The sequence below is a fragment of the Lycium barbarum genome, chromosome 9, assembly GCF_019175385.1.
Source record: "Lycium barbarum isolate Lr01 chromosome 9, ASM1917538v2, whole genome shotgun sequence".
In the NCBI taxonomy this organism is placed as follows: domain Eukaryota; kingdom Viridiplantae; phylum Streptophyta; class Magnoliopsida; order Solanales; family Solanaceae; genus Lycium; species Lycium barbarum.
Genome location: NC_083345.1, coordinates 104,416,904 through 104,430,654, shown reverse-complemented (window position 1 = coordinate 104,430,654; position 13,751 = coordinate 104,416,904).

Sequence of the window (13,751 nt, the reverse complement as noted above, 5' to 3'; positions counted from 1 at the left end):
TTCACTTCTTCCTCAGTTGGCTCATATCCCAAACCGAATGTAAACTGTTGCGTAGGGAGAACGACTGGCTCAACCCGCCCATTTAATGTCTTCCCTAGCCCAAATCCAGGTTGGTACCCATTTCTCAGCATTTCTTTTGCAACCATAATCGCGGCGCATGACCTTTTAAACTCTTGAGTTTGACAGACTTCACCCACTTTAGTGACATTCACAACCTCCCAAGCGTGGTAAGCTGCTCCGTCGAACCCTCCTTCTGCCTCAATGAATGGGATGGATTGCTCTCGATAGAAAGACGTATCCCCTTCTCCATGTATACATATTTGTTGCTGATCCCACTCGAATTTGACAGTTTGGTGCAAAGTAGATGGTACAGCCCCAGCCAGATGTATCCACGGTCTTCCTAACAGCATGTTGTATGTCGTGGAAATATCCAGTACTTGAAAATCCATAATGAATTCAACAGGACCAATCAACACTTTCAACTCTATTTCTCCAATAGGGCGCCTTTGAGCCCCATCAAATGCTCGAATATTCACATCACTTGTCTTGAGCTCACTAACATTATATCCGATCTTCTTCAGACTTGTTAATGGACAGATGTTAAGTCCAGAACCCCCATCAATCAACACTTTAGCCACAAACATGTTACGACACTTGACAGTTATATAGAGCGCTTTGTTATGCATGCATCCTTCTGGCGGCAGTTCTTCATTATCGAAACTGATTCGATGACTGTCAAGCACGCGCTCGATCATCCCAGCTAACGCCTCACTAGTTGTTTCACTTGGAACATATGCTTCATTCAAAATCTTCAAGAGTGCATTTCTGTGCACATCCGAACTCAAAAGCAAAGAGAGAATAGGAATTTGGGCATTGGTCTTTTTCAACTGATCCACAACTGAGTACTCACTAGCTTTAATTTTCCTCAGAAATTCTTCTGCTTCGAATTCAGTCACGACCCTTTTGGGAGGTACGTTGGTTTCCTTAAGTTGCCCCAATCTAACTAGTTCTTCTGGAGAATAGCACCTCCCAGACCTTGTCATTCCTGACGTCTTAACCTTGTCAGTGATCGTGTCCTTTCCTCGACACTCCATCACAGTTTGTTGATAATTCCATGGTACGGCTTTTGTATCGAGCACTGGCAACTGATTTGGTGCTCGAGCTACTTCCACAGGTATTGATGAAGCTCCTAATATCTCGACAGGCACACAACCCCTTATCACTACAGCCGGAGAAGCAACGGCTACAAAATCATGATCCTCCACACGATCCACAGGCACTATAAATTCGGCTGGGTCGTCAACATTTTCATCTATTCCAATCATATTTATCGTGGCCCCATCATGGGTCGGGAGTGGATTGTTAACCACATTTGGTGTTGGTGGTTTGACCGTGATCTGTTTTGCTTCAATAAGATCCTCAACCTTATGCTTCAATGCGTAACAACGATCAGTGGAATGGCCTTTTACCCCCGAATGATATGCACATGTTTTAGTGGGATCAAAGTTTCTGGGTAATGGATCTGGAATTCTACCTTCCACAGGATATACTAATCCTGAAGCTTGCAGTCTTTCAAAAACAACGCTCAGTGGCTCTCCTAATGGTGTGAAATGGCGAAACGGTTTATTTGGGCGAGGTGCGGATGCATTGTTTGGATGATGAGTTTGTGATGGTGGAGTTGGATATGTTGGTGGTCGTGGAGCTCGATATGCTGGTTGTGTGTTGTAAACAGGGTAGGATATTTGTGGTGATTGAGGTTGGTAAGATGACAAAGCTTGGTCGTAGGGATGTGGAGAATATTGGAAATATTGTGAGTGGTGAGCGTTAGGCTGGTATCGCGGGGGTTGTTGATGGTGGTATGATGTGTTTCCCAAAGCCATTACCGATGCTGCTTCTTTCTCTTTTTTCTTTCCGTTCCCGAGAGTACCTGTTTGTATGGCCCTACTAGTAGACTGTAAAGCCGCAAGACTTGTTATTCTCCCTGTCTTAATGCCATCTTCAATCATGTCCCCGGCTTTGATCACCTCTGCAAAAGTTTTTCCACCCATTGTCACCAAACGTTCATAGTATTCCGGCTCTAGCGCTTGAATGAAGAAAGTAACCATTTCTGTCTCCTCCATGGGTGGGTGTACTCTAGATGCTTCTTCCCTCCACCGTATAGCATATTCTCGAAATGATTCGGTGAACTTCTTCTTCAACTTTGTAATTGAGATTCTGTCAGGAGCGATCTCAACATGAAACTTGTAGTGATCCACAAAAGCATTTGCCAAATCATCCCAAGTACGCCATTTGGTTGTATCTTGCTTAGAATACCACTCCAAGGCTTTTCCACTCAAACTCTGATTGAATAGTTTGACTCTTATCCCTTCATTCTTCCCCACACCAATCAACTTTTCACAATAGACTTTCAAATGGAAGAAAGGGTTCCCCGACCCATCAAACTTCTCAAATTTTGGAATCTTGTAACCTGGTGGCAATTCTACCTCAGGAAATGCACATAATTCTTCATATCTCACGCTTTGGTTACTACCAAGTCCACGCAAACTTCTCATGGCATCCTCCAAACTTTTGAGCTTTCTATTTATCATTTCATCATTAATTGACCGTGCCTCATTTTCAACTTCGACATAATGATCAACATCTGTGCGACATTGTCCCTGGATTTGTGTCATGGGTGGAGCTGTGGTGTAAGTATATATGGGTGGAACTTGATGCGTATTGGTAACATCATGTGTCGGCGGTATGAACTGAGCTTTTGAAGAGGTGGCTGTAAATAAAAGGGGAGCATTTTGAGTGAGGGGTTCGGAACGAACCGGCTGGGAGGTGGTAAAATAATTTGCTTGGTTAAATTCGTCCAAATTTGGGAATGGAGGTGGCATAGGCAAAGTCTGACGAACCCCATGAGATGGAGTCATATGTGGTGGCGTTTGAGAAAATGACCGGTTGTGAAGTACCATGTGACTTAATTCAGTAACTCGTCGCTCCAAACGAGCAATGATCTCCAAATGTGTTTCTGGTTGATTAGAAGATGTGGGATCACTCGTGATCGGTAAACTAAGAGATGGCTCAGATGAAGTGGTTGCATTGATCAAACTTTGATCCATTTTAGAACGAGTCTTTTTAGTTAACCAGATGATTAGTGATGAGTCAGAGTCTGATTTCTTGGCTCTAGACCGTGTGAAATATGGATGCTCCGCCAGTTCCCCTTTAGCACAAGTCAATAAATTTTAAAAAGAAAAAAAAAAGATAAAAAAAAAAAAAAAAAAAAAAAAAAAAAAAAAAAAAAAAAAATGAGTCAGTATACGGTAAGAACATATTATTGCATATAAACACATTATTGCACATAATACATCACGTTCTATAATGCAAGGGACCTCTTTATGCCAGAGGTAGGCCTAACGAACATTTGAAGGACAAACATGTTTTTTGATGTGTCATTCCATAACTCTTTCTAAAACTAGTTTACAAGAGTAATAAAAATTTATTACATGCCAGTCAATAATACAATTCAAAGTTAATCTAAGATATCTAATACTTCAACTCCACTAATTTTCTTTGGCTGTCTTCAAACCTCCGGCATTAATTTTGGATGCTCCACAACAACCTGCAACAAAAGGTTAGTTTCCTTGAAATATTTATCTATAGAGTATTAGGTCCACATAATCCACATATTTGTCCTCCAAATAATGCGCATAGATAGTGAGTAGTGTCACTTAGAGTCATAGACTCATTTGGACATTTGGTAAGGTTGACTAATGGACTTAATACACCAAGGGTATTAAGCCTCCTAGGTTTAAAATGATGCATGTCCTTACAAGGTTTTGGTTTTCGCTCTACCTAGGTAGACTAAGAATGGTTTTCCTATGACACAAGGCTCCCCCAAGCGGACAATTTGGAAGTGGAAAGTCCGTGGCCGTCGACTGCACCGCCGATCGACTAAATCCACAAGACCAATCCAACTAAAAGGGGTAATTTAGTAGTGCACGGGCGCAAACTGCGAAGCCGCTTTAAGTGTGTGAATATGTGTGAGTTTTCCAGGAGTGGAAGAAATATGAGCGGAATGTCAATTTAAGGAAAGCAATAACATACATATTACATAGAAATGCATATAAAGAATAAAACAATAATAAACATTTAAAAGCATATAAAGCAAAAATACAGGAAAAATAAAGCAAAACAAACAAAACATCCAACAAATTATTTATTAACCTAAGCTGTTATGGTTGAAAACCTAAAGTCCCCAGTGGAGTCGCCAAGCTGTCACACCCCCATTTTAACCCGGAAGTTAAAATTAGGAGGTATGACGTATTGGTGATTCCTATTTTGTTTTGATTTTAAGGAGTCGCCACCTAATTAATTTAATGGTGAATTAGGACACCTAGAGATTAACTAAGGTAAAGTTAAAACTAAACCTCCGTTAATAGTCTGCTTAACCAGTGTGATTCTAGGTAAGGGCTCTATATTATCCTAAAGGGAAGGGGTTAGGCATCCTTCAGAATCCGTTAACTTACGGTTATCCGACCAACTTAGGTTAATTAATTAAGATTAAATATAAAATTTAGAAAATGACTTTAAAATATTGATGAAGTTTTTAAAAGAAAATAATGTTAGTTGGAATAAGATTTACATAAAATATAATAATTTGCACAAAAGAGGACTTTAAATGCTATTTTAAATAAACTCATAAATATTACTACGGCTTTAAATGAAATGCTATTTTGGAAATGAAAACTTATGAAAAGATAGTTTGCATAAAAGAGAATTTTAAATGTTCTTTAGATAAAGCTTAAAATGTTGCTAATAGTTTTTTTAAAGGGAGTAGCATAATAAAATGAAGTTTACAAAACATAATAGTTTATATATAAGTAGAAGAAAAATGCGAATTTATGCAATGTTTTGATAAATAATTAACAAAACTAAGCAGTGAGATATTAATTGATTTTTTGAGTTTTAGAAGTGTGAATAAGAATATAAAATGGCTAATACATTTCCTTTATCAACTCTTTTTATCTTTATCAACTATGCTTAATGAATGTGTTTGAATTTAGGCCTATTAATGATATTTTGAAATTGAGATAAGAATATGACCCTTTTAATTCGAAAAATCTGAATTTTATACTACCAATTATTCTAGAAGTCTATTATGGATATTATAAAGCATTTTAATATAAAAAGAAAAAAAATGAACTTTATGGAATTAATTATTGATCTCTTTTAACTAACTACCCATTACTAAAACTAAGCCTACTAATTTATTTAAGATTCATCTAAGTTCAGGAAATAAAAAAAAATAGAGTATTAGTTGCACAAATACAAATCAAATATATAAAATGAGATAAAGAAACAAGCGATATTAAATGGGCTGTTGATTGCTGCTGTTGGGCTTTTAGCCCAATAGTTTCTTTATATAGCCTGCTGCGGCTGTTGCTGTCAATTGGGCTTCGGCCCAAAATTTTATTTTTTTTATCTGTGCTGCGGACAGAGCTGATAGGAATGACTCGGGAAGATTTCGTTAGGCTTTTAGCCCAACACCGAACGCGGAAGACGACGAGTCCTTCAGACTCGCACGCGATGGTCATGCACAAAATGAAAGAGAAAGGATTAGTATGAGGGGGATAATTAATGATGCAAAATTCATAACTCAGAGAAAGAGACTTCAAATACCATCTTATGACAAATAGAAAAATTAAATTTGATTGGGCTGTCCATACACAAGCATATGCCTACACAAGCATCTCCCTACCCGAAATCAGATTTATGCATGTTTCACGTTTTGGACAAAAATAAAGTCGTAACAGATCCAGCAAATGAGTATGTAAAGAGTATGGAGTCAGCTTTAAAACTAGTGTAAGCATGCTTTAAATATCAACATTAGATTGGGCAATAATCTACCTCAAAGAGGGGTTAAATGTACCAGCCATGCCCAAAAATAAAAGAACTGAAATATGCTTCTTAAATTAAAGACCAAACTGAACTCTTATTCAGACCCGAAAACAGATCACTGAACCGAACCGACACACACTTAGTCTATTAATTTTACTTAACTCAAACATGAAAGGAATGGAGAAAATGAATAGCAAAACAAGAAAATCGCATATGGAAAAAAAACAGGTAGCCACCTAGTAGCAGAACTAATCCAACGAATTTGAAAATAAACAACTGATTTGAAATGAAGCTAAACCGAAGAAAGAACTCAGTTATCAAACTCAAACAACATGAAGATCTCGCTGAACTTATCAAAATATCAGAATACAAGAATGACACAGATTAATGCACAGGACCAAAGATGATGAATAATATGCAAAGGAAAGTCCAGAGAGCATACGAAGAAACATCCATATCTGGGCTTCATTACGCAGTGACTACTGATTCATGACACACATACGACATATGAAACATGATTAATCATAACAGGATACTCTATATATGCTTAAACATGGATAAACTTAGGCTAGGATAACATAGAAGCATACTTTGATTAGGCTGAATCAAACAAAGATCCAATCATGCCTAACTGTAAAAATATAACCCATTATATACAACTTCAATCTGTAGCAAATATAAATTTCCTATAGCATACTAGCGGAATGAAACAGATTTCAGCTTGGGCCTAACACACTCAAATCATATCATGAAGAAAAAGCCAACTTTCTTGGTTTATCTAACTGCCTAATTCATAACTCTTAGAAGAAAAAAAAAAAAAAAAAAAAACTGTTTTAAAACAAAATGAAACTTACCAACCAGCCTATCAAGAAGGAAGAAGAGATGCTCCACATTTCGCATGATGATAACAAGTTTGTAGTTTGTTTGAGAGAGAAAAGAGATTTTACTTTAGATATGATCATTGAGAAATGGACATTTCAGATATGAGGTATCCTGGTTAAACAAATAATCCTAATCTACTATGATACCAACAGCCAGTTAAACACCAACAATCAGGACTGCTAACATGTACGGGATGATTCACTTAAGGACTCATTATTGTTTTAGAATTCTCTTGTTTTTAGTTAAATACCATTTAAGTCTAGGTGTTCTATTTTTTGAGTTGATATCTTTCCTTCAGGAACCAGATCAGGACATTTTTACGAGAGAAAGATATGGACTTCTTAGGCAAGATAAACATGATATACTTTAGTGGTAGACTAATTTCATTGTATGGTCTCATTATCAGTTTTGCATACCAGCTATATATGGGTTCAAACCATGGTGTCTAGAATTAAGGAAATTACAGATTCAACTAGCTAAGACCAAAGCCAACAACACAAAACAACAACTTGTTTCAGACCTCCCTATGGTTCTATGGAGCCTATTAGTGATAAGATTTGAATGATATTGACTATAGGCTGAGTTAACTCCTTTTCGTATCTCAAATGATGCACATATAAGTTAGAGTAGTTAAATCCTTTCTGCTGAAGTTTGAAAGTATAAAGAAAGAATAGGGCAGGTTTGGGTTCTTTTAATGTTAATGTTTTCAGGGAAAAGAAATCAAGTATCATTTTGAGTGGCAATCAAGATCACGATGCTAGACACTTAGCACACAAGGGAAAGATCAAACAAGTCTTATACACACATAAGCATGGGTTAACAGATCTATCTTAGGGGTTGATATATATGTCGATGTAGTCTAAACAAGTATGATTATACTTTCAAACCATCTAGGTATATCAATCATAGCACACAGCAGTCCAAAACATGCTCAAAATCAGTTAACTAACTCCTCTGGTCGTGGATAGCATTTAGTGTATATAACCAACAATTTTGCATATACACAGATCAACTAAGCTAAAGTTGATCTGAAACCGGATCGAAAAGGCATAACTATCTAATGACATATATTCTAATCCAAAGCATCATATAACTGAAAACTAAACTAAAGTAAGACATAAACATACAGATGTTGCCAATTACCAAACTGAAACTAAACCGAACTAAGGCACAGACATACAAACATTATTAATTACTAAATCGAACCTGGACTCATTAAACATGAACATGCGTAATGACACTAAGATGCTAAAATGAAATTAAACCAACTGAAACAACGACACGCATAATGCTACTAAGCCATTATACTGAAATTAAACTAATTGAGACAACAAAACATATATGAACACATAACACTTATTAACTACCGGACTGAAATTAATTAACTGAAGAAAGTTGTTCACATACTTAAATAGACTAAACTAAATTTATCATATATGAAATATGTTCAACCACACAAACAGACCCACACAGAAAACGTGCAAACAGACTTATCTACCAAACTAAATTGACTTAACTACACTAACACACTTTAATCCTAGAATAACAACTAAAATAACGCAAGCAACGAAAGGATGCAAAATGGAATAGAGAATTACTTGCTTCGGGTGCAGCGAATAGGGTGCGGGGCTTCAGATCTACCTTCGAAACTACCAAATCTGAGCTCGCGAGGCTCAGATTCCCAACACCAACAGAATCAAAATAAAAAAAAATATATGTTTGACGTATCTTTTGACTCGATTATTACAACGAACTACAAATTGATATTTGGGAAATTCTGTGCGTCTGAAGACTGGTATTTTTCAGAAGGGTTTCAGGTGATAACAAAAAAAAACTTATTTTGTAGGGGGTTTGGGGGGTTCAAGAACTGTCTCCCCCTTCTTTCTGCGATTCTAACCCTGCTATTTATGGGGATTTGGGGGGTTCTTTTGTGTTGAAGAAAAAACAGGGGGAGAGGAGCGGGGGAAAAAGGAAGAGGAGCGTGGTGGGGTAGCGGTGTGGGGGTCGTCGGCGAGGTGGGGACGAGGTGATGAAAAGGAGCGGCGGTGGTGGGGTAAAGGGAACGGCGGGGTGGGGGATGGAGATGATGAAGATGATGAAGATGATGAATGAGAAGAGAGAGAGAGGAAGGGAGCGGCGGAGGAAAAAAAAATGAAGGGGAACCCTTTTAGGGTTTCCCTTATTTCGTCTGAAAATGGGTCGGACCCAGTCCATAAATGGACTGGGTTGATTTTTTAGACCGGATATTAAAAGAATGGGTTAGTGAATTAAACATGGATTGATCAAAAAATTGAGATAAGAAATATGGTTTAGTCTAAAAAAAACATTAGGAATTAATCGGACTTTGATTTGGGGTCCGGTAAGTCAAAATACGGACCGAGTGCAAGAAATAGTTTGGCTTCTAAATTTGAATAAGAGACCTATTTAAATAACTTGTGTTAAAATATTGCTCAACATGAAATATGCAAACATTAATGCTCAGATAAAAAATGGCGTCGTAATAGTCGTGCAATAATATTTCAAAAATCCACAGTAAGATAAATACTATTATTTAATTATGCAAAGATAAATGTGATGCGTGTGCGTAAGCTGGTAAAGTACTGAAATGATAAAAATTGTGAACTGTAATAATAATAATAATAATAATAATAATAATAATAATAATAATAATAAGAGTAACTGCAACAGAATAATAAAGTGCCGGTATTGATGAGAAGTTGATAATTTAGTAAAAAATGACTATATATATATTTTAATTTTTCTAAAAATATTAGAGGCGTAAATAGGTATTTTGGAAGAGAGGCGGGACAAAATTGGGTGTCAACAAATGTAGTATCCCAATAGTCCCTTCGGACGGCCGCTCCCAACTAATAACACAATAGTCCCTTCGGACAGCCGCTTCAGGCATAGTAACAATGATGGCCCCTTCGGGCGTGCCACTCGCGACATAATAATACTAGTCCTGGCCCCTTCGGGCATGCCGCTTGCGACATAATGATAATGATGGCCCCATCGGGCATGCCGGTTCCGACATACGACTATCCTGGCCCCTTCGGGCATGCCGGTCCCGAAATAATAATGATGGCCCCTTCGGGCATGCCGGTTCCGACATACGTCTATCCTGGCCCCTTCGGGCATGCCGGTCCCGAAATAATAATGATGGCCTCTTCGGGCATGCCGGTTCCAACATACGTCTATCTTGGCCCCTTTGGGCATGCCGGTCCCAACATAATAATAATGGTCGCCCCTTCGGGCATGCCGGTTCCGACATACGGCTATCCTGGCCCCTTTGGAGTAGTTTTGAAAATCTAAATAGTAAAATCTCGCACCCCCTTCGGATTGGTTTCTGAAAATCAAGTTTATGTTTCCTTTAGTACAAAACTAATTTTCTTGAAATCATTAATAAACCACAAACACGTTTCAAGTAAATCCGAGTTAGTATAAGGAAGCTAACAACCATATGCACGAGCCGAGCAGTAGGAAACTAAATGCACCTAAATCAACTTTTAAAACTCGATGTATAAGTATACTTACCGATGCCTGAAGACTCAGAAACAAGTTTTGGGTCAATCCGACTTGGTATAAGAAAGTTATGAGCGTTTGAAGTACAGAACCTCCTACGAACGTTTCAGAAGCTATTTTTGGAAAATCAACGCAACAATCATGTTAGGAACGTTATTCATTATAGAGACCTCCACGAACATTTCCAAGACAATCCGAGACCATCCACGAAAGTTAGGGACGTTGCGACTTACATAACTCTTTTAAAAGAAAACGAGAACTCTCTATACTTTGCTTGTTACTCAATCGTACAATAAGCTCGACTATACTAAAGGTACTCATCTTCAAAAAGTGAATAAGAATCGTTAACATGCTCGGAATCAAGGATAGAATTACCCCAAGATACGTATCATAACTTACTCAGCACTAGGACATGCCAAAAGAAAGAAAGGTTAGGCTTTACATACCTGTTCCGCGTCTTATTAGCTACGCTTGTTCGTCCAAACTTGCTAGCTATATTCAAGAGGATTTACGCGAACATTAGATTCGTCGTCATACACTTGTTTTAATCCTTCAAATAAATTCACTTATATTCTGCCAAAATTTCGGCAGCATTTCCCCTGTAAATACACCATCCCCGAGAATCTAACTCGGCCAATTTTATCAACAACAATCCGAGAATTTAACTCGGCCAATCATCCGAGAATTTAACTCGGCCAAAATATCAACAACAATACCAACAATTATTCTAACAATATCCACAGTCGATTCAAAACACATACTAACATTAGCAACTTCTTTCTACAAACTTCAACGGCGTTTCAATTATGTTCAATTCAACTATATATAGTCAAGCTAACACCAATGATTTCACATTCAAGTATTAATCCGAAATCATTCTAACATGATTCAAGAATACTTCAAACAATTCAACCAACATACCACTTCACCCGAAACCTTCCAAATTCAACAAGAACAATAACAACATATTTTCTTTCCTTCCAACTTCATAAACTACACCAACAATCTACATATTAACAATATCATTCATGCAAGCATAAGGAATCATACTAATGTCACCATAACTTCTTCAACAACCCCACAACAATTTCAACTTCAATTAGACTCATTAAACTTTCATTTTCAACATATAATCCACAACAACAACAACCAAAATACTAAATAAAATCAATTTATCACACCTACACTACACCACCTCTTATTCGGCCACCAATATAACATCCATATTTCATGATTTTCATTCACTTCTACATACTACAACATACACAAAACATCCATAATATATAAAAGAAGATTAATTCTTACCCTTTTCCCTTAACTTCTCACTTGGCTATGGTGGTGAACTTGCAACAAAGAATGATCTACTTGCTCCAACAACTACTCCATGTTATAGAGGACCTTCCAATTGGTAGAAAAGCTAGAAGAAAATATTTTTTTGCTTAAGATTTTTGGACCTTCATTTTTCCTCCACCATGGCCGAATAGGCTTCTCTTGTTCTTTCTCCATGTTTCTTGAAATTTCCAAGTATAAAAGATGATAAAATGTGTTCCATAAGTCATCTTTTGACTTATTTATTTAACCTCCATGTGGGCTTAAGCCCACCCCCCTCTTGGACGGCCCACTTGGCCCCTTTGGTGCAAGACTATATTTTTTTTTGTATTTTGTCTTGCAATTCATGAAAAATTATTTCTCAAATTTTTAAATTTGCCCTTAGCCTTCCTCAATATTTTTTACGAGCCGTCTTGCAAATTTTCCTTTTTGCCCTAGCTTTTCTTAATATTTTCACTTCAAAATTTTCATAAGCCACTTGTGTATTAAACAAGATAAAAAATGTGGCCTTGCCCTTAACTCCCCGCAACTATCTTGAATTATCCAAATACGCAAAATACCGGATATAACACACTATTTCAACTGCATGCCTTTAGAATTGGAAAATGGAAACTGGGCATGTTTTTGAATCAGTCAACTTTTCAAATCTTTAATTTTTAGACCATTTAGAATAAAGTATCCTAAAAGACTAGAAAACGGGTCAACTTTTTTGGAATAGTTCAACAACTCTTCGAAAATCTATGTTCAACTCCGAGCAACCCAATCAAACATCTCTCAAATATCAAAATTCCAAAGACATCATTTATTAGACCACTCGCTCCTTTACAGAAAATACGAGCAAAGCAGGGACATATCTAATATGAGATCCCTAATTCAACCATTTTAGTCTCCAACCAGCATCAGATTCTGTCTCAACATACCCAGGCCATACACTTTCTCTAACTACCAGACTGTCATAAAATATTCAAATGATTCAACACAAGTCAATTGCCTTTTGCTAATGGTGCAGGAATGACAAATCCATGAGATGACAACACCGAGTCAACACTGAATTACATTATCTTTGGACTTTAAAAGAATTAAAATCTATGAGACACCGTTCGGACCACTGCGTCCTAATAAGACGAATGACCTCATCTTTAACTTTTACTTTCATTTGTCCTTTATTCTTACCCCAATACCTTTATGACTTTTTTAACAATTGCACTTGAATTTCGCAGGTGACACTGTTCTAGACTTCGCAGAAACATGCACTAAGCCTATCGATCAAAATCGAAGAAACCACTTGATATGCCCTAACCTAATTATCATAAGCCAAATGACATCATTACTCATTTGTAATTTAGTGTATCATTACTTTATAACTTAATAACAACTTGACCATGAAATTGTGCAGTAATTGCACATTAAGGCCAAATGTCGAAGATCAGAGGCATCATTTGGGAAATCACAATCATCATTATCACCAGCCAATCGGCTTCATCCTTATTTTGCTCTGCCACGATAGCAAGACGATTTAACAAAATAAAAAACAATAGAATTATATAAATAAAGAACCTCCAAGTTAATACAATGCAGAATTATACTTTACAACCTCAAAGAATTGGTGTCACAAGTCATGTCACAAGTCATGTCACAAGTCATGAGATATTAAGAAAAGGAAATACAACTCGGTTACTAAAGATACAACATCTGTTTGAAATTAAATACAGAAATGAAAACTCTAAGCCACCACAGACTAACTGGTAGCTCAACACTGGAACACTGGAATAATCTCTGATGCTCTCTCACGAACTTGCAACATGCCAACTCAATCTGAACACAAAGGTACAACAAGTGTAGCATGAGTACAAATCAATGTGTACTCTGCAAGTATTATTGACCGAATTCAACAAGGTAGTAGTGTGTGTTGGCCTTAAAAATACTTTCTTTAACCTATATAGTTCATATAATCTCAACAAATAAGGAATTAGCTGCTTAATGGTCAATCCATCCTAAACAGCATAATAAATATGCACATATACAGATATAAATAATAGGCACAGATAAGATTCATGATGTAATGCATATGACAGTGACTCTTTTCTTTACTAAAACTGTTTCATAATCAATTCCATGCACTATGCACACACATT